Source organism: Rhea pennata, chromosome 10 (assembly GCF_028389875.1).
Source record: "Rhea pennata isolate bPtePen1 chromosome 10, bPtePen1.pri, whole genome shotgun sequence".
NCBI classification, from domain to species: Eukaryota; Metazoa; Chordata; class Aves; order Rheiformes; family Rheidae; genus Rhea; species Rhea pennata.
In genome coordinates, this window is record NC_084672.1 from 6,750,106 (window position 1) to 6,773,162 (window position 23,057).

At 41.1% G+C, this 23,057-nt stretch overlaps 1 long non-coding RNA gene across 1 annotated transcript; it reads right to left on the bottom strand.

Moving 5' to 3' along the window:
- Positions 1-508: 508 nt before the first annotated feature.
- On the bottom strand, positions 509-3,706 carry LOC134144723 (uncharacterized). Its single transcript, XR_009959461.1, has 2 exons — positions 3,636-3,706; positions 509-1,058 (listed from the first exon to the last, which is right to left on the bottom strand). It is a non-coding gene; the product is annotated as an uncharacterized LOC134144723 (long non-coding RNA).
- Between the last annotated feature and the right edge of the window lie 19,351 nt (positions 3,707-23,057).

A 23,057-nucleotide genomic window follows, 5' to 3' on the forward strand; every position in this document is an offset into this window, starting at 1 on the left:
AGGAAATGAGTGGGAATCCGTGGCTATTATTAACATTGTCATCTTCATTATTACACTTAGAAATGTTAATTGTTGTTATAGTCCATGCCAGAGGGAACTGTGAAATGCATTTTATTTCTCACAAAATATACTTTAAACAAAAACATGAAAAATGGTTTTTTGTCTGTATATTTCCAAGCTGTTTTCGGGCATTTTAGAATTTATGCATTTAAAGAAAATCAACAGTGAAAAGTGAGATATGCGTACCACCCAAAAATAAGTTTTTAAATAAGGTCACTTACTGGAATGCCTTTCCCAGCGGTTCTAGAGGATGTTCCTACCTGGCTCCAGAAGGACTCTGAACTGGCAGGTGTACCGGGCAAGGCTTTATATTGTGAGATACAAGCATTTAACCAAGATAAACTGATTCTTTTATGAACAAACAAGTCGCTTAATTGTTTTCTGTGATATAGCGGTAATAGATGCATTAGCAAACTCCGGATTCAATAAAGGAGGAGAGATAAGCTACTCGTGTTGATAACAATTTAATTCATCCACACAGAGAGTACAAAGAAATACCGTGTGACTTAAATATCCAGGGCCAGGGAGCATTTAGGGAAGGAAGTGACCGACAGAAATAAGCTACTGGGAAGAAAAATGGGGACAAACTGAGGTTAGGAGGTCATGTCAAGCTGTTGCTCATAAAGATCTGGCTTAGTAAAGACTATTAGTTAGTAGTAGCTTATCCACATCGTGTATTCATCTGTGCCACAGATGGGTCCCTTGCACAACTAGCCGGTCGTCTGCATACGCCCGGGAAGGCAAGACTGTTGTGAAGGCAGAGAGAACTGTAATTGCCTTACCAGAAGCCTTGGCACCACGCTGCCAGAGCAGTCAGAAGAGCTAGGAGGAGAGTCAGGAGTAGCTCTAGGGATCTCTCAGCCTGAATGGTCTTGCTTTACCTTTCTCACTTGCAGGAAGGTTGTTCTTTGGTTAGCTGGTTAGTCCATGTAGACAGTCACACAGGAACCATCACCATTAGTGAGTAACCAGTGCATGGGTTGTCCTGTGCTTCTCTTCTACTGCGAACAAAGAGGTCAATGAGGCTTTGCCAATCCACCAGGAATTAAAACATGGACAGAGGGAGGGAAGGAAGACTTTAAAACCTGAGGAGACACTGTAACATTTTGCCATTGTCATGCATATATGTAACATATATGTTTTATAATTATTGCACAATACTGCAGAGGAAGAAGGGGTATCCTGCAAAACTAGGCAGGAAGGAGACCAGTGCAGAAAGGCGTTTGGAAACAAAGATGCTACCATGGTCTGGTAGCACATTGAGAGAAGAGGAATTCAGTATCCAGGACTTTGCCATAAGCAGGGTTTATTAAGGCAGAATAGCTCAAAGAGCTTTCTAAGTAGTAGTAATTTGCCATCTTTTGAGTTGTACGCCTTCTAGGTTGCTTATACTTGGTTCCTTGTTGTCACTACATTGCAGGGGCAGTGTTGATGCAGGGGCTGCTGGCACCTGAACCACCACTGGGGATGTGAAGGAGCAAATGAGGAACAACAACCAGTCTCTCCTTACTCCCTTTCCCAGCGACTTCTTGAGAAACCATTGCCATCTCCTGTTTATGACCTCCTCTGAAGCTGTCCTTCCATTTGGCTCTCTGGAGTCATCATCAAAATCTTCTAACTCTCAAATACATGGATATCTTCTTGCTGTATGGCTCAAAGGATACAATCATCCATCTGATGCAGCAAACACCTTGGCTCCTTTGCTGTTCTGTACTGCGAGGAATTCTTTTTTTGCCTCTTTCTGAACCTGTTTCCCAGCTTTACTTGACCTTCTCTTTTCCAAAGCTTTGCTTAACCTTTGACTTCAAATCTGGGAGAGTTCTCACTGTATCTTGCCCTGAACTTTTAATCTAGTATCACCAAATTATGGATTCCCTTGTACACTAGGGTGTTTGTAATATTTGAATGCATTTAACCTCAGCCAGTTTGATTTTACGTCAGCAAAAAAATTCAGTGGGTCTTGATGAATAAGGCTTCCTATTTTCTTCTCCTCCACTTTTCAAAGTCCCTTCTGACAAAGCCAAAGATCCCCAGGCAATATTTCCTATTTATTTCACTGTCTGAAGCTAATCTGAACAGATGCACTGAGAATGACAAAAGTTAAACAGCCTGAAAAATAGGTTTCCAGCCCTTGAGGCAGAATTTTAACTTTTTTTCCTTTTTTTTTTTTCTTCTCTGAAACCAGCCTGAGAAAACCCTACTGTTGAGCTGATGGTTAATTTGGAAATAACTGCATCCCCTGATTTTAGTCTTTACTCATGTTTAAAGTGAAGGCATCACGTTTCAGATACAACAAAATAATTAGGATACGAAGTAATTGTACATCAGTGTTTGGAATCACTAGCCAAAGAAGATAAAACCATTTGTAAAATGTTCCTGTTTTCCAGGGTTGATTTATCTTGTAAGTCATTTTATTCTTTCATTAGTACTCTCCTTGAAGCATGCTTATGCACTCAGGCAATTCCCATGCAATAAGAGTGCTGATCCCTCTGCTTTCTTGACGATCTCCTGGTACTTTCTGGAGCGTTCACTCCCACGTCTTGGATAAATCCTACCTCTCTAACCAATTCTTCTTTCCTTATTTTATTTCTTTGTCAAAAACTGATTTGCTTCTGTAGTGGAGTTAAATAGTAGTACTTCACCCCTAAAATAATTGCATTTCAGCAAGGCGTTGCTTTGTTCCTATGTAAATCAATCAAAGCAAGAAAAGATTAAAGGTAAATTATTTTTCAACAGTCAGTAAGCTGTTAAAAGTGAATGAAAATACTGTAAAGTGTTTATGAGGGATTAAAAACACCCATTCCTTATTACTGAGACAACACTTGGTCATGCTATATCCACACTCTCCCATCCTTGTGACTATTCAAGCAAATTTTCATAGCAGTGGCTATGTGGTCATTTAAAATCTCTGATTTTTCACCATCTGTTTTATAGAGCTTTCAGTCATCCAAGTATAAGTATATACAGCACCATATGATTTACAAGACTTACTGAATGTCACATAAATACCACTAACAGCCCTGAATACAGCTAGGAACTACTTTACTATCAACCAGTGTGCTGAAACATATTTGCACAAAATGCATAGCAAATGATTTCAAAGAGTAAACATAAACACAAAAATTAAAGCCTATTTGCAGGATAATGGGAAAAGCTAGAAAGATCTAAAATCATTAAATGTTTACAATGACTAATTTACCCCGTTCTATTCCTAACCACCAGCAAATGGATAGCAAGATTTCAGCAACTGCTTTGGTTGTTTTGTTTTGTTTTTACTCTAATTAAAGGCATCCAGAAATATTCAGGAGTTTATTGGGTTTCAGAATATAATTAGAGATCAGATCTTACACTGTTATTCATTTGTGGAGATAAAGGAATAACACTATTAAACACTATTAAAAAACCCACAACCATTCAGGGAATGCTGTGATTAATGAATACGTTTATGTTATGTTTACATATCCACGCACACATGCACATATCTGTGAATGTATTTCTTTGTATAAGAACGTTTGTATGAATACTTCTTGTTTCAATTTGTAAAGTGCTATTGTAATGCTTAGAGGTTTACAGACCTGAGCCAGAAGTCATGAAACAGCAGGTGACGGCAGCTTGCATTTCTGCTTGTGCCAGGGCTATGGCTCCTGCCCACTGATCCTGCCACTGCGACTGGACCCTAGAAGAGCTGAGGGTCATATGCTCCTAAGTAATTTAAGTTTCTCTGAAAGATCTACCAATAAGGGCCACAACGCATGGTGTATTTCAGGTGTCAGGGGCTGGCAAGATGCCTGGGTAGAGGCACCACGACCATTCCTGCAGTCAGTCCTTTCCTGCCACTCAGAGCTCACATGCCTTGTCAAATTCTTTGAAGTTTAAAAGCAACCACATACAACTTGCTATTCACAAAGGCAGACTTTCACCCCATGACACTGAGCACCCTAGATGCCCTAGATCATCAGTGAGGATGGTGCAGAACAGCTCGGTTTGGCTCCTGCTCTGAACTAGCCATTGAAGCCCTACTTTTCACTGACTTTGAGCTTTCATTTTCAATTTTTCTCCATTTTGGGCCTCTATAATATCCCTATGGTGGAAGTATAGCAAATTTAAGTCTAAAGATAATGGGTTTGCTTTTCTTAGCAAAAGTGCAGAGCAGGCACTATGTTTGAATGCTGAAGTGGCAGCTGTCAACTCAATAGGTTTATAAAACATAAAAGGAGATCCTGGATTATTTCTATCAGTAAATGTTAAGAGACAGGCTCATAGAGTCTTCTTGCATAAGTGTCCGAATCAGCTAATCTTCAGTAATGCGCTGGTCTGAAGCAGAGCCCGAACAATGGAAATGTAAGATCTGGGAAATCCATGGATTCAAAGTCGTATTTAATGGCTTGATTCCTGCTGTTGTGAACTTAAAATGTTTTAGAAGAGTGGGTTCAATATGCCAGCTGTGAAGCTGTACGTTAACCTCCACCTCCTGCCCACTCTCTCAAAAGCTCTTCCCCATGGGTCATGTCGCTCTTGGACTCTACAGACCACAAAGTCCCTATCATGACTAATTTGTTCTGCTTCTTATTTTCTTCATCCTTTACTTCATTATTCTCTGACTACATCCCTATTGTAGCTACGTTCTTCTGCTGGACATCATGTTTCCCTCATTGGTAGTAAAAAAAAAAAAAAAAAAAAAAAAGATCTATTCTGCTTGTTATTCTCCATCTGTTACAGGATTGTTTAGATCCTCCCTTGAGCATGAGCTAGTGCTCCTCTGGCTAAACATCTGATAACAGCGTCACAGCAGAAACAGGGAGGCAATTTTCAAATCATTCCTGTAGCTTTAGCAAGAAGCTGTGTGTAAACCACATGGCTTGAGCTGAGAGAGAGAGAGAAATGTGGGGCTTGAGAACAAATTCTAAAATTATCTTGTCTGAACATATCATGCATAGTAGCTCTGATGACTGGGTAAATGTCCTTCAAGTCAAAGCAGTATATCAAATTTGAACACCTCATCTCCCTCATAGGAAATCGATGCCATCTTTTAGGCATCTAAAAAACTAGATTTTTCCCTTTCCCTTTTTCCAGTCCAAGTCCCTGTTCTTCAGGTAGCTGCCTTTTGCTTTCCCAAGCTCTTGTGGCTGGAGTGAAGTGGAGGTGGTGAGGAAAATGATAACTGATGCTTATTTCACAGTGAGCAGATGCAGGTTACTGATAGATTTATGGCAGCCCTTGTATGTCAGGTTCCTGCTTGCACTATTTACTTGTCATTTAAAACACTTTTAGGTGCTATTTTCAAAATCTTCACCTTCAGTGCAAAGTGAAAAGAAAACTGGGAATCAAACATGAAATGCCTGCAAAACTCCTGATAGCAAAGTCTATGCCAAAAAAATCTACCGTCTGTGAACTTCTCACCCCTAGAAGGACTTTCTTCTCCTTCTCCCCCTCTCTCCATCTTTCTTTTCTTCTCCTCAACTTCCCGCCCCATCCTGGAGGTTTGAGTCACAGGAGGTTATACTCATATCAACGCTGACACACAGAGGCACCTTTCACACCTGCTGAGCTTGTTACTTGCTTAGGATAGGGTCTTATAAAGGCTAGTTGTTTGCTTTCAGAGAGTTTTCACACACAACCTCGGACTTGCACGCTGAGTACCTCCACTTGCTTATGCAGCAGGAGAACAGCACAGCCATACACCCGTTGAATCCATCATCACAGACGTGCGCTTCTCTCCCATCACCCGGCAGCAATGGGTTGACGCCACATAGGGCAGCAGGTAACAACATTTGTCACCTTCAAAGTACCTTAATGAAGGTCTTGTAGAAAAATCAATGGGAGATGAGTCACCCCAGGATGTCAGATCTGATGAGAAATGACAACAGCATCAAAACTAATGTTACCAATTTGGGACTCTTAGACAGCAAGTTCCCTTTAGGGCTGCAAAGTGATTTGCAAACATAAAGTTTCCCATCCAGCTACATTCTCTAGTAACAGGAAAATATTATTATCCACATGGGAAGCTGGTGGGATGAGTTGCCCTGCCAGAAGCACATCCAGCCCAACCCAGCAGCCAATACTAAGGTGCCTTCTAAGAACTAGCCTATTTCAGTGGCGCGAGAAAATTGATTAACTTTCCCTCTCAACATCTCTTATTCCCTTCCCCCTCAACTCCAGTGCACTGTTTTTCATTTTCACACACTTCCTGATTCCTGCTCATACTGAAAATGATGAACTACAGCAAGAAAGGCTCTTCTTATGGTATTTCCTGCCTGTCAAAAAAACAGGAAGCATCAGAAACCTTGTGAGAAAACCATTTCTCATGACACTACTAGGTTAATACTCTAAGCCCAGATGGCTTGGATAGGTTTGCACAGAATTCAGGTTACTCTCTGAGCTTTAGTGTGTTTATCTGAACTTTTGATCCTGTTGGGGTTTGGCTATCTCTTTAGCTTCCACGAGTTAGGTTTTTATGCTGTCTACTGTTCTTTCTTTAGCCAAATGAGTTTTGTTAAGAGGGTTATTTATAGTTCCTGATCAGCTCAGGGTGTGCATGGTACATGGAGCTGCTCTAGTAGTACACGGACACTCTCCAATGATATTGCATGTTGTAATTTGCTCGGAATTGCAGGGTTCACAAACACTCTGACAAGTGGAGCTCTGTGTGACTATGTTCATTAATCCCTTTACTAATCCTTTTGCCTTGTGTAACTGCTCATTCCAACATCTGACAAGTAAACAAAGTGAAAATTTTTTCTTCTTCAGTGTGCAAAACAAATATTGGAAGAAAGCTCTTGATGGAAACGAGTTTCAAATGACTCAACTAATCAGAAAAGGAGTTACAGTTCTGCTTGGAAAAGCACTGGATACTAGTTGAATATAGCATCTGTGTACATCTGTAACAATAAATACATGCTTAAATCCATGTAAAATGAATGGGACTGAAGAGTGCACTTTGCTGAACTGGGACACCATCGTGGAACAGATTCAGCTGCTCTCAACGATGGAATTTCTTCCCCAGCATCATGCAGACACTGCCGGAAATCCCTGAGGCAGCCCAGGGCATTTGGATATTCATTGCTGCATGCTAAAATCTCCTTGCAGGCTTTGCAAAATGCAAAGCAGCTCTGCTTTGTGTTTTTCTGGATGACAATGTTAGCTACTGATTTCTCTTGGAGTCAGTATAGCTCTAAAAATCAAAGGCTCAATTTTGCTGTAGTGGTAAATGGAAATAAAAGACAGGCAAACTACCAATTTCCTGCCTGAAATGAAAGTAACTACTGAGATGTAATGAAGAAAAAAAAAAAAAAAGTCAAAGATTCAAACTCTGTTATTCAGTAGAGTTTCTTAGACTATACCTGAAAGCGTCTTTTCACTTTAATTTTCTCATACGTTCACAGGTAGGCCAGACTTTCCTTACTGTGATGTGTTGGCAGTAAATAACATTTCATAAGACAGATGCGGTCAGGCAATGTTCTCTCTGCAGTTGTTATTAACAGTCCTTTTCTCTCATCCATGTCTGCTTCATCTGAAACAAACAGGCTGCGTGTCAGGTGTTCATTATATTGATGATGTCCCAATGACAACCAATTTATTTTCCTGACTGCACCTCCAAGAACTGTGTTAGTAATGATGTCTGGCTGCTCTAGAGATGTTTTGTAGAAAGTGATGGTTTGCCATGTGGATACTTAATTGCATCTTCTTAAAGGAAGGCAATTGAGTTTGCAGGTAGAATATTGCTTTGGGGTTAAAAATGTATTTTCAAATTATTTTTCCTGTTAGGTAGGACTTTTAATCAAACTGGAGAATTGATCTGAGACATCTGGTAAGATGAATGTTTTCAAAAGCAAAGATGACAACTAGCTGAGCTGTCTTTCAGCCTCTAGCTAATGTGGTATTTGGTGGTAAAGATGGGAAAACACACATGTGACAGTGCATCGAGTCATGAGTGACCTCCTGCCGTATAAATACTGCGTGTTGATGGGGACAGGATGGGTAACACCCAGGACTGTCAGCCAGTTACACAAGGGCACTGCTCAAACCGTAAGTCCTGATTTGCACTTCCATCAGAAGCAAGGCTTCCTGGGCTGAGTGCAAGGAAACGTCAGTCCGCACAGAGAAACGCTGTACCACTAAAGCCCTAGAGAGAGGTCACCCAAAACGCTCGCGTGGGACACGGGTGCCTGCTTGCACCTGCAGCTCTACGTACGTGGCATTCGCAGCCTGCCTGCGCCTTCGCGGGCTATCTGGCCGTCCCACAGTGGGGCTGCAGATTGAGGGGCACACACTGTCATTTGGCTACTTGGCCCAGAAAGGGGCAGTGTAAGGGTCACTGCCCGCAGTGACCATCTTGCTCGTGCGTGCTCAAGCCAGCAGAAGGTCTCTCGGCTCTCTCGAACCCTGCATGGGAAGCAGGGATCTTTCATCTGTGATTTTCAAACTGTCTTGACTCTAGTAAAAGCTGGACTTTACAACGGCTTCATTTGATTCCTTCTTGGGATCATTTATCCTTTCAGCTCTGTCTGCTCTATGTTTTCCACATCACCCCTGACATATTTACTTTCCACGTTAGCTATAATATATTTATTATTTTTAGATGAGCAGTTCTTCTCTGAAAGAAAATCACTTTTTCATAGCATTTTGGAAACAAACACAAAAAGATGCCTGAAAGGAATGTTGTGAAAATACATGTAGCAATACTTCCCTTCAATACAAAACATAACTCATCAAACATGCAGATCTCTTTGATTGCTGGAAACCACCTGCCCCCGAAAGCACACAATTCTGTAGTCCAAATTAGAAAATAAATAAATAAAAGTGGCTACATGCAAACACACACACACACACACAAATCTTTATCCAAGTCTATTTTAACAAGTAAGAAACCAGAAACTGTTGATGTGAAAAAGGACATTAAGAAGAAACCTCTTTGTGCACTACTAATTTAAAAATAGTCTGTCATAGTTATTTCCAGAATATGTCAGCATATAATTTAAAACAAATGTTTTGGATGAAAACTGAGCTTTTCAAGTTACTTGTGGCAAATAATATTTATAATAATATTGATTTTATTTGTAGTCTTTTCTCTCCCGTTTTGTGCTAAACCACTCGTTACTGGAACATATTTACTATACAGTTTGGACAAACAATTGCCAATCTGTTGTCTTTTTGCAAATTGTACAGTGTGAGATTTTCTTAGCTGGTTTTAATAATGATGGTGATATTGGTTGACTCAGTCACATAATGTTTGCTTCTTGACTGAAGAGATTGAAGAGCTTAAAACTAAAAAGCAAAAAACCAGCAAATGGTAGAACAATGCACTTCCAGGTACAAGCATCTGGCTGAAAATTCATTGGTACTAAAATTAAGGGAGTTCCTAGGGTTTGCCACTACCTCAAAAATGTGCAGAGATTGAGCAAGCATAAATTGCAATGTGGCAAAAAACTTGATGCTAACTGAGGTTACCAACTTATTTGTGGGAGCATTTATGAATTAGTTTCTTAAGTGCTATACCTGCTCCAGCTGACTGACTCAACAACCAGAAAAAAATCATTTTGGAAAAAAGCTACAGGAGACATTTGATCTGAACCTTGTTGGGGAAGCTGGGAATATCCTTTGCCTCCCCGGTTCCCATGACTGGAGACTGCTCCATTCCCCTGCAGATGCCGCTGCTGCCTAGACCTCTCTCTTCCCAGGTTACAAGTTTCCTCACCAAATTGGTCATCCTAGAATACTAGATCCAACAGATCTTATCCACTGTGAAAAAGTCATATTCAAGTGCTATGGATTTTCCATGCACATACAAAAGATGAAATCAAACCTCTCGATTCAAAAAAACTCCTGTTCTTTAACAAAATTTGGATCAGGGTTTACATCCAAGCTCCCTAGCTCAGGATCTTTGCCAATTTTGTCGTGTCTTTCCATTCCTCTTTCTGGACACGATCAATAGTGGCTGTGCCAGTAGAAATGAGAGTTAGAAGCTGTTTTTAGAACTCTGCTAATTTGTGTGAAAGCAAAAGGAGCAAGAATAATCAAACTGAATGGAGTTTCACAAAATTTCCATCTCCATTCTGCAGACTTGGGTTTGGACACGGCTCAGGTTTAAAGTGCTCGGCCATGTAACGACTGCTTCGCAGGCCAAGACCTGGTCCTGCTCAGTTTCAGCATAGCTTAAATCCATCATAGAAATCAATGGATCAATGCAGGATGTTACTTAAGTAACATGCAGAAAAGAAGCTGAGGACCCCAGGAATTTGCTCCTCTTACAGATTTTGTGTGCTTTAGTCCAACTCTTTACTACATTGTATTGACCCTGACACTAAACCTCTTGAAATCAATGAGTGACCAGCTTGGATGACCTTTGCTTTTAGCGTATTCTGAGGAAAGCATCAATCCTTCATATTACAAGAAGAAGGAAAGTGTGGGGGTAGGTATATCTGTGAGGGAAATATTAAAAATTATCCTTGTTCTATTATTCATTTCAAACATTAACTACAGAATTAATTTGCTCTTTATAAGCAAACTGCCTGTGAGACTTTCATATGCATGAGCAATGAATATTGCATTTAGTCAAGTGCCTGCCACATTATTAATAGGCATTCTGTTTGCACCCACCAGGTTTGATGGAAAACATTGCTGGCTCTGTTAGTAATATACAAAAGCTAGCTGGCACCCTTGAAATAAATGTCGTTTGATGTAAATTGCTTCAGAGCTAGACCTAGAAAATATTTATTCAAGGCCTTGCAACAATCTGTTTGGATACACTGCAGCTAGGGAACATGTCACCTACAATGCTGCTGAGGAGAAGTTCCAGTTAAATCATTTTAATGGTAATATAAGCCATGCTAGCAAAGAACTCGTTCAGAGATTGCAAGCCATGCCTCTCCTTATGTTTTAGGAAGGCTGGCTTGTCATTTATTTTTCTTTAAGATAGGATGATGAACTGAGGCATTCTCTGCATTCCCGCAGCAGAATCTCATGGGGTTTCTTGATTTGACAGGCTTGCCAGAAGCTGGGCGTCCCTTGGAGTAAAAAGCTGGGTGCAAATTACTGGAGATCCCCACCCCCCCCATCAGTGCCTTTACCTGCAGTTAAAATATTACCAGCTTGTCTAACAAATTGTTTTTAAAGGGCTCATGGGATTAATCTTTTTTTTTAAAAAAAAACACTGTATGATACTAAACTCTCTGTTCATCTTGGAGTTTTCAAACTACCAAATTTAAACTATAAACCTCCTGGAAGATGGACTGAAAAAATCACTTTCCTACGTCTAAAAAAGTAATGGGTTTTGCCAGCTGCACACTATACCATGAACATCACATCTGAACGACAAGCTACAGGTAAGCTTTCTATTTTCCGGTGTCTGGAACACCTAGAGCATAGCCGTATTATCATTTGTTTGTCTTGAGGTGGTCACCTGAGGAACTAATCAAATAGTGAATTAGAGTCTGCATACAATGGAGAGAGATACGGACACAAAGAATCGCAGCCAGGGCACTGTACAGGACATAACCCTGTCACTGCAAAGCGGCAACGACAGGAGTCCGATGTCTCTACCAGGCCACGATCTGTGTACAACTGGGGTCATGATACCTCGGTTGCCAGCTACTTTGCAAGTAGAGTGGTCTACTTCGTAGGGTGCAAAAGCACTGATCAGTGGGAAAGATGATTGTTTTTTATTGTTTCTAAGCTTGACACAACAAAAATCAGTTGCAAAGCTAGCAACCAGGAGTGGCAAAGCCTAGAAAATTATGAGTAGAGCAAGGAGAAAATTATGGTAACCTACCACACCATGGCTCTGTGGATGATCTTTACTCCAGAAAGATCCTACAATGCTGTCTGCAGTCAAGCTTTCTCTTCCATCAATTACCAACAGAGTTCATAGGGTTGGACATCTTCACGGAACTCAGCCGTATCCCCAGATTTTGTACAATGATGTTACCTATTATGGGCCTACCCATCTCGTGCAGATATCAGACACATGGCTTCTGCAGGGCTAGATGGAGCCAAACCTATCTGATCTCCTGATTTATCTATTCCCCAATGCCTTTAACTCATTGTTTCCTATAAAACGAATGGATGATCTTGGCAACCTTGGCCTCTTAAAAAAAAATGGGAATAAAAAATGAGATGTTTCGCCAGGCAGATTTTAGAGACAATTCTTTATGCATCTGGGACATAGCAAACTGAGAAACTCCGATGCCCTCTTAAAGCTCCACTTTAACCAGCGTGAGGGTACATAATAGACTGTACTGTCAAGGACCAACCCAGTTGGCCTGTAGGTAATATACTGATGTTGAAGGAAGAACATTTTTAAAATGCTAGATCACTCTTCTTCTTAAGCTCCTTGTATTCTCTCTGTAAATCTGGCCACACTCACCATGACTGATCTAAAATATTCCATTTTTAATTAGTTCCAGGCTAGCAAATGTGATTGCTACATCTGTACGACAAAGCAGTGCCAAATCAAAGTCTGAAGCTGATGAACGAGTACTGCACAGTTTAAAGACTTGTTGAAGGAGAAAATAGGGCTACTCCACTCTTGGAAATTCCTTTCAGAAAGTTTGGAACAACAAGGTCCCCATTTCAATCTCACAGCCCCATTAAAAAAAAAAAAAAAAAAAAAAAGAGCAGCTGATATTTTTCATCTTTTTCACCTTTCCCCAGATCTAAAATGTCAGCTCTCAGAAATAATCCAAACTTCACGAGTGTTCTGCTATTCCAAAGATGCTTCTCTGCAGAGACATGACCAGTAATTGTATCTGGAGGCTGGGGAATACCATGGTTCACCAAAATCATACTCCAAATCATGTCACTGACACAGAGTCAAGATCTGTCTTACTTTCTCACTGGGGGTGGGGGGGGATCCCAAAACACAGAGGTGCACCAATCGTCCCTTTTACTCCCAGGTGACATGCCAAATTTCTTGGCTGTCATCACTCTCCCACATCGTAAATTCTGTTCTCTTTTGGTAGTTTCTAACTTGATGTGATCTTTTCTGTGTCAGAGGCATAAACTGTTAATAAGAACATGATCTAAATGCTCATCAGAGGCATGTTTTCCCTCACCTAAGTGCAGCCTTTTCTCTGTAAATATGTGTTCCTTGGTATGGCCCAGCAGCTCTGTTAAGTAGCCCCTTGAAATGTAACGCACTTGAGAAAATTAAAAAATTCTTTGAAAAATTGTCTTATAAGGGAGACAACGACATGAGAAGGAACGCATCACTAATAGTGAAGCGTACAAGCACGACTGACAGATAGAGAGACAGATAGACTAAGAGATAGCTGCTAATATTATTCTGTGGAATTTTATGCCAACTGAAGCAAATGTTTTTGTGGTTCACAGAAATCATTGCTGTCTTTAATTAGATGTCATGACCAAAGCCATCGTAAGTCTGTGTATGTGCTATTCTCTTCTTTTTCCTTTTATAAATGTTATGCATTACTGTTTTGTTCTCTTGAGAGCAAGGCTGAAACTCTTTCACAAGGACTATGAGGTTAAATCTAAACCATTACAAACTGTGGCTTACATAAATCTAACCATATGCCCTTTTGGAATGTCTCTTATATTTCAAACTAAAGGTTTGTGTGCAACTGTTCTTACTTTCATGTTTTAAATCCAAAAAAATACCACTCTGGTTGTCTCTCTGCTCTAGTACGACTTCTCATGCAAAGATAGTAGCACCTGGCTCCCAACTGCATCAAAGCTGATCACCAAATAATTTTGCTTGCAATGGGCTATGATTTATTGAGTGAGCAGACCCTAAAGACGCGGCGACGATCTGTGGTTTACTTTCAAAGAGGCACTGAGGCAGAATATGAGACTACAGTTGGAGTTCCTAAGGCAGAATTATCTGGAGCAGAAGTGTCTTTCTTTTCCTGAAGAATAAGAGTCTCTGGGCAGCTGGAAAGGAAGCTGCTGTTTCTGCCTTGCCTTGTCAGGATTAGCAGTACCTACCTGGGCTCTGCAGTGTTGACCATAGCTGTCAATTAAAACTAAACACATTTCAGTGTGGCTGCCAGCCAAAAACACAGAACCTGCCAAATAATAAACATAGAAGATCTGCCTAGTTTCAAAACAATTGTGCCACCACTGCGAGAGGAGCGTGCTTATAATTCCACTGCGCGCCAAGAACTGCCTGTGCCAATTCCGAGCTGATAGACGAGACCTTCAAAAGGAGCCATTCAGAGCTCAGTTTGTGTGCTGTCAGATCCTTTGTCACTAATTTGAGGGTCTCCAGATATATGTATTTCTTTTTAATAATCTTTCCCCAAATGTACCGGGTTCCGAGCAATCTTTGTTCAGTGAGCAGTGAGGATACTGAAACGCATCACACGCAACTAAAACCAAATGACTCAGATATCATGACAAGTGGATTTAGGTTTCTAGAATTGGCATCTGTTTTTGATACCTCTCTTGGGAATGAAAGAATCAAGTAAGCCTGCACATTTAATTAATAAGGGAATTTCTTCTTGGCAAAACTATCACTGAAGGGAAAAGTTTTCCACAAACTGTATGCTTAAGTGTACATGACAATCATCACATGATGGTTCAACCTAACAAAAAAGAGTATTGACTGTGAAAAAGCTTTCTGTTTGCAATTTTTAAACTTGAGATTGATACTGGATGAAATAAGTCTGAAACAACAGTGATGATCAGAAGAGGTCTCGGAAGATAAAAACAGACTGCTTTTCCCCTGAAAGTTTTGGTATATTTGGCCTTCCAAGGAGAATGTCTTAAAGCTGTTTGGGCTAGTGAAGAAATGAGGCTCATTAAGGAAATACCCTCAACCCATCTTCATAGTCCTCCGGTCCAAAACTTGGCTCTAATCTTTTGGAATTTGGATGCAGATAGTTTCTATTTCCTGAAGAGCAATAAGAAATAGCTAAGAGATCATAGGTACAGTGAGAAATGGTGAACAATAGTGGTCCATAAGGTGGTATGTAAGCAGTGCTGCACAAACAGCTGAGGTGATGATATTAAGATAAGAGGAGAGTTATTTCCTGGCATCACAAGGCCAAGACCTTGCAGTTCCAGAGAATTCTTTTTTTGGTTTGTAAGTCATCCTCAAAACCTACAACAGAAGGAAGTATGTCTTTAATTTTACTTTTAAAATGGAAGCCAAACAAGGATGCCAGAACACATTCTTTTCTGTTAAACTGAAGTTGGTAAAGCCCATGACAGCCATGTTTCCTTTTGCCAGAGACATCCACTTGCCTTTTCAATTAGGCTCCAATTCAGTCCAGAAATATGCTGGTGCTTGGCCTAAATAGGACTCACATGTTCCAGCTTTCACCATTATTGCCTCAAATCTGGGCTGTGAAGATCTGACAACACAATGGGACAGGTAGATCAAGGGAAAGAAATATTGAGACGCTAATACTAAACACTCAACATCATTCCTTGACTTTCTTTCTTAAAGCCTTTAAACCACGTTACAAATTGGGATCCTTAGCTCCCCAGACCACTTCACTCACGGATGAAATACAGCTGTCCCAGGAGATGGGGGAGGGAGGAGGGCAGAGAAAGAGGCAGATGTTAACATCAGCCGAACAAAATAATTTTTAATCAGAACAAAAGAAAACCAACAAATTAAACACCAGATGCTAGGTCTCTCACTTCTTTACCTTGATGCTTCTGTGACACAGGCAACAGCTCCAAGATTCATAACGTATGATGATTTCAAAGTATTTTGGCAGCTCGTAGGGAGTGAAATATTACATATGACTGATCGATCCTCTTCACTGAAGGCTCCCCTGCCTTCCCAGGGCAGACCAGCACTGGTTGGCTCTGATAGCTTTTCTCCAGGGCATAAATCTAATATGAAATCTCAATTTGGCAATCATCAGGCTGTAGCAGGGAGTCACAGTCAGCTTGACCTCTCTTAACTTTCTGAATGGAAATTGCATCTTTAAGGAGGGAACAGGAGCAGAATCACTAGTGTAAAACATTTTTCTACCCACACGTACATTTATAGCAACAGTCTCTTCTGTACGTAGACACTTACCATCTGTCCCTCCATTTGAGCATGACGGGCAATGGTGACACGGTACATTTGACAACAACCAGAAAAACAGGTTGGCTGTCTCTGGACTTGCCCACCTTCTCTCGGCAGCAGCCTCAGTTGCTGTTTTGCTTTGTTTTGACACGTTTCCAGTAAAAACACAAGTTTCTTATTGACAAGAGGAATGCTGCATCCGACCACTGGCATTTCAGAGCAGCCACAAATCCCACTTTCTCCAAGCCCCCAAGGGTCAATTCCAGGACCAACAGGCATGAATCCATGCTTTCTAAGTACTTGTATTCTTCCACAACCAGCCTTGTTATCTAGTGAACTACTGTCAGCTGAGGCTGATTTTCTGTTATTTAAAGAGGCATTGTCAACTCAGCCATGCTCTATTTACATACATGAAATCAATAATCTCTTTCACATTACCGCTGGTATGTCTGTTTTAATGGTATTCTGAAAGACGGGATACGGGCAGTAGAGGCTTTCTTCTTTACAGTAAATACTTCAGAGAGATGCTCAGGTGACCCATGCTGTGGTGACTCGTATAAGGCCTAGGTCAGCACTACAGATTTAGCTCAGCTGGTTAGAGCATGGTGCTGCTAATGCCAAGGTCATGGGTTCAATCCCCATATAGGCTATCCTGAGGGATAGACTAGATGACCTCCAGAGGTCCCTTCCAACCTTATGATTCTATGGTTACTATGCAGTGTGAATGAAGATAAAGTGCTGCCACTGAAATATGTTACTGGAGCATCCATAGGTTCATAGCTTGTGTGGAAGGCCAAAGATATTCTTCTCAGAGCTTGCACCTAAGTCTTGCAGGTTTTGAACTGCCTATTCCCTTTCATTAAAGTGAAGCCTGTTTGCTATCTGAAAAATGATTTGCTCCTGACTCAGAAAAGGGCTCTTCCTTTAACTTGGCAAGCCACAAAAGTTAATCCAACTCAGGTTGGTCAAATTTGGAATAGTTCCTGAGAACTGTGGTTCCCAATTCCCTATTATGAGTGTCAAGCAACCAGTTAAAAGTTGAAGAGTTAAAATCCAAGTCTGTGTTTCTCCTCCACCTCCTCTCATTAGTCAGTGAGGACCAGGAAAGACTATGAGGAATCCTCCTGCAGAATTTCTTATAAAACGTCCTTTTTCAGGAGGTTCATACGAAGTCCATGTGGTCTGGGGAGACATCACAGCCCTTTGTACCCTAAGGTCAGCTAGCTGGGAATCCCATCTGGCTCCATCTATGCATCTGTTCAATTACACAAAAATGCAACCTGCAGACCCTCTAGCAGAAACCATGACATTAGCTGCATTTTCCTCCATGTGTTCAGAGGCCATCATGGAAGGGATTAAGAGGAAACTCATCTTAAATTAGGTAGTATATCTCCAAGAATCACACAAAATCCTAACAGAATAACTGGGAAAGGACGTTGGCTCCTATCCTATCCCTCCTGCAGTGGCAAGAGAGAAGTTTATATATAGCTAGACTCCTTTATTCATGGACCTCAAAGAGATGATCCATGTGTTAGGAATCATGTCTACATAGGGAACAACGAGTATAGCCAAAATGACAGATATCATGGGCCTTTTCCTCCCTCCTTCCGAACAAGTAAATTAATGATTACATTGTGGAATTTACTGTTCAGAATAAATTGTTCCAATTCCCCAAAACAACCAAAGAAAAATGATCGTAAAAAAGCACAGGGAAAAAAAAAAAAAAAGTTCCTGAGACACACAGGTGTTACATGCCCTGAATTTCCATGTCTTCATGTTTCATCTCACACCAGCACAGTGATAATGGAAGCTCAAATAATTTTTTTTCAACCAGCAAGTCAGGCTTTCAGAAGAACATTTCAGTTCATTTGTTGTCCTTCTTCTTAGATGTGCTCCACAATCTCACATGCAATGTGAGATTCAGTGGGAACAGCCAGGCTCAATGTACAAAAGGCAATGGACTCCCCTTCTAGGAAGCTAATCAAAACCACCCAGTGTCAGCAGAGGGAAGACAAAACCAAAAAGCCAGCAAATAACTAAATAAATACAATTGCTACCCCTTAAATAACCTTGTCAGTGAAACACAGAAGTACACAGATAAATTGATCCTTCTTCTGAGCAAACACACTGTGCATATTTAACTTGACAAGTCTTTCAAGACTCATATTCCATAGCTTTCCATATTGTCCTCAGCAGGACACAGCCAGCAGGCTGGAAAATAATATCTTCTCTAACTTCACTGTTTCCATCCCCCACTTTTTTTTCTAGAAATCATCCATATTATTAATAGGAGGCAGCTGGTTCCCGTTAATGTTGGGAAAAGTGGTCTATCTCAGGAATTATGGTTTAAATTGGCCTGTAGTCTGGGGGAATTAGCCATCTGCACCTGGCCTAACATGGATATTTTCAGCCATACTAATCATAAACAGGGCTTTGTTCTAGTTGTGTCCACTTGGGTCTCTTGCTCTCTTTTTTTTCCCCCTTAGAGAGTGCAAAAAAAAGGAGGAGGGGGGAAAAGAATCCTATTAACCCTTTCACAGAATTAATCAAAACCACACTGCTTTGTTAGTAACTTATGTTTTATTTTGTATTTCTAACAGAGAATATCATTTGAGTTTGAATGTGGCCCAGCACAAGTCCTGCAGCTTTTCAGAGGCTGAACAAAATTGGCAAGAGGAAAAAGCAGTTGTTTGGCAAGACAGCTGTGATTTAGCAATATCTTTATGACGTTCACAAGAAACGTAATACAATGTGGACAGGAAGGGCTGCACACCAGACTGTAGCTGCAGCGAGAGGGACAATTGCAGTATTTAAAGCTGAAACATCAGGACATTGCAAATTGCTCTCAAGAACATGCTATAATGTAATGGGAATGTAGGTTGTTTTTTTTCCTCTCAATTAACATCCATGTTTGGCAAAATGATTGTGTTTATGCAGTGCTTCCAGGCCTAGATAAGAAGAAAGCATTCAAAGGTGGGTAAAATAAATGACATCATCAGGTCAGACAACTGCTTTCTTTGTTTCATACACTTGGCAGAGCAGATATAAGCTCTCTCCCATCCCTGACCTCTGTAAGGAATCCATCTATAACCGTAGTTCTAAGAATAAGTGGTTTAGAATTTACCCAAATCCTTGACCTTTTTTTTTTTTTTTTTTTTTTTTTTTTTAACAGAGGCAACTTTATAGAGATTTGTGGAAGATTGGACTTCCCTCTCCACATCTCTCTTCCTGCCTCAGTAATTATATATCATCAGTGCTAGTGTGTTCAGAAAAGATACAAGCAAATTCTGGAAGGATAGATTCATTGGTGGCTGTTAAATGCAATGATCTGCACATGATTTCTGGCTTGAGAGCCACAGAACTGCCGAGTGCTGGAACCTGGGAGGCTCTGCCAAGGGACTCCTCACTCAGTACATATCCAGTTCTCTCCTTACATGTCCCCCACTAACTTCTGCTGTAGACAGGCTACTGCACTAGCCATGACACTACAGCCGTTCATACATACACATAGTTGTCTTGCAAAGTCATAATCCAGTCAGAAAGAACATGTAAAAATATACACTTTAATCTGACGGTCATAGCCTCATCTGTATTTCCTTGGACAAAGCACTACCTCCTCCACCCAGCCATGCTCTGAGGCGACAAAGCCGATGCTGTGCTGTCGATAGACTCTCCAGTCCCTTTTCTATCAAATTCTGACCTCTGGGTTCTGGCAATGCACATCACAGGCGTGAGGATTCAGAGGTCTCCTCCCATCTCTCTCGTTCTCCCCCCTGGGCAAGTAGCTAGGTCCAATGGGCTTGTTTGCTTGCTCATGCATTTTGCGTCTTGCGCCTTCGTGCTTCCAAGATCCAGCTGAAATAAGAAACAGAAATGCTAACATCTCATGCAAGAGCCTGCTGCTGTTCTATTTGCAGCTTCGCTGGGATCAGAAAGTGCCAAAATCTCAGAAAGAAGCCTGGATCTTCCAGGCCAATTTAGAGCCTCAGGAGGCCCAGATAGTTTGGATAACCTACAGTCAAACATTGCAATTTATGGGAGCTTATCCAAACCAAACTCTGAATCAAATCACTCACCCATCAGAAACTGAAACACCTCTCAGAACAAGGTGTGCTGCCAAGTACTAACAACCAGTTATGAGGTGGGGCCAGGAGTGGAGATGGGTCAGGGTCAACTGTGGGGTGGACTTCTGGAGCTGAGGCTTGGAAATGGGGAAGGAATAGTCACCCCTCTAATCAAACATGAGCAAATAGGCAGCAGTAGAAGGAAACTGAGCACGAGAGAGGCAGTTTTTAATCAGAAACACTGTGAAACCAGCTAAACTGCCCCCACACTGATACAGATCAGAAGGAACTAGTTCACAAAAAAAGGGAAGAGTGCTGAAATAACAAAGGGAAAGGATGAAAAACACCCCCAGGATGAGGACCCAGGAGTTTGCTAACACTACTACTCGGGAAACAGCTGATTGCTGACTTGGCAGACACCTGAACATCTATGCCACATCCTCCACAGAATGGCTCTATGCAGAAAGCTTTCCTGGATTTTGGTGAACTAAGAGCTTACTGAGACAGCCACAAATTCCTGGAAATGAGATTTCCCACATCTTCAGGGAGAGGGATTTAGATATAGAAACCAGAATAATGAATCTCACACAAGAAAGGTATATTAAGAAAACAAAGGAAAGAAGTGACAGGACTTCAATAACTGAGAGAAAAGGCACCTGTATTCCCCAGATGTGTCTATAAAGGAGCTGTGTACAGTATCCATGATTTAGACACGGTGTCTCAAGGCAAAGACTCCCTTACTATAAAATGTGTCTTCCTCCTCTAACTCCACCCTCAACAAATCCACCCATGCCTTCCACATGCTCTTAGTCTGCCTCTCTTCCTGATTTAGGTCCCCAGAGCCAATCTTCAGAGTAATTACTACAGTGCCTGGTACAGTGCAGACCTCTTCTCCATCTGTAAACTGCCTGGACAGTTATACTTCTTCTCTGTGACAGTGCAGATTGCAAAGCCCAGAACAAAGAGTGCAAGAGCCAGGGACAAAATCTCCCAGGTGAACAGATCCAGCTGTGCAAGAAACAGAGAGGAAATGAGACAGATCCACAGTTAGGCACCTTAGGGAAACAATGAAAAACCTTCCCCTTTTCCATCATAAGCAGGATAATATTTGCAGCATCACCATCCCTTCACATCTGAAGGAAAGAGCGCTCTTAAGCCATAAAAAAGACAAGAACCAGAGACATCTCAACCTTACTTCTGACGACCTTTTATTTTTCCCCCCGCCTGAGGAACGTTCGGATACTATATCGCTGTGATAACCAGAAGGATAAACCATCAGGGATAAAGATACAAGAGCAAAGAAGAAGTACTAACTGGAAATATTTCAGGAGGTTGTGGAATTGCAAAGTTCCTCAAACCTTCACAGGAGATGAACTGAGACTGGGGAGTAAATAGACAAGCGAACTATTTACAAAGATTAATTTCTGTATCATAGCTGTGTAAAGAGCCCTTGGTTTTAGTGCAGTACATGAGGATTTGCCAAAAGGCAGAGCAGTAACCCATGCTAAGGGCAGCATTAACAGAATGAGATCTGGAGAGTATCACAGGGTCCTTGCTAAAGGCCTTTTCTGGCTGAGCCCTTCTTCTGATCTCAGCTCTGTGCTCCAACTTTTTCCAAGCATAATATCACCCTTCTGCACCCAAAGGAACTGAAACATAGCCGCTTAAGCTTCTTCTCAAGAGTAAAAGCCCTAAAACTTATGCCCATAACCCCTGCCCTTTCCCAATTCAAAAGATGCACATCTTTCCAGACATCACAAAATTATCACTGCTTTTGGATATTCTTTTCCTGAAGCTGAACTGGCTGTCTTGGCACTGATGCAAGTATCTGTTTAGCTGTAACTGAATTAAAATCCTGTCACCATCAGCAATCCTGTCTAGCTCCCTATATACCCCTTCTTCTGTGATGCGAGTGGTGCTGTCCTCCTTTTTCCTTGTGAAGTTGCCTTTTAGGAACAGACTTTCCCATCTCCAGACAAGGTTTCCACTCCTGCAGGCACTGAAACCAAAGGGGGATGAGACTTGTGGGGACCCACTGAGCCAGGGTTCCTGAATGAGACTAACTTGACGCTGAGAATTGTAGTTACTTCTATCTTTGCTTCTTGATTCTTGCTCTCCTTATAGATAAATCGAACTGACAACTTCAGTCTTCTTCAAAACCTGTGCCATATCTGAGCTTTGGTTAGGGTTGTCACACTGGTGAAGAAACTCTTAAGAAGACCTGTGCAAGGGGAAGGAATCTAGCATTCCCAAGCTTTCAGTAGAAACCACTTGGCCTTAAATTTCGGGCTGGCAAGAGGGAGATAAAAATTTGGCAGGGATGTGACTGGGGCAAATACTTTAAGGAAAAAGGAAATAAATATCTGACCTTGAGACTGAACGTGCACGGTACAGCCCAGATGATAGAGCAGAAATTTCAAATGAACCTTAGTGGAGAACGAGATGAAGAAAAGATGAAAGAAAGATGAAAGAAAGGAAATCCACATATGGGCTAGCAGGGTTTTACTTTGGCTTTGGTTAGGGTTTTTCATTTTGCGCTCTCTGTTGAGAAAAGCGTGAAACAAGTGGGTAATAAGATGATGAATTCATGAAGCCCAACATTTATTCTCTGTTGTGACAAGACTATCTCAGCTTCAAAGCAAAGACAGATGGGCCACAGCTCAGCAGCAAAAAGAGACTGCTAAAGAGAAGAACTTAACCCATGGAAACTTGAGTGGAAAAATTAAAAGAACCAAGAGGGTACATAACTGACGGCTTGCTAAAACTTGTTTCTCTGAATTGTGATGAACAAATACAATAGAGAAAATTCTTATTTGCTATTTAATTAGGGACATAAAATGAATATTTGTAGGGATTTGGAAGAGGATATATACCTTCTGAGTGCTAGCTCATCATCTGAGTTTTCCCCACATATTAATCTGAGGAAGAGACTGTCACCTCACAGCTGTTTGATG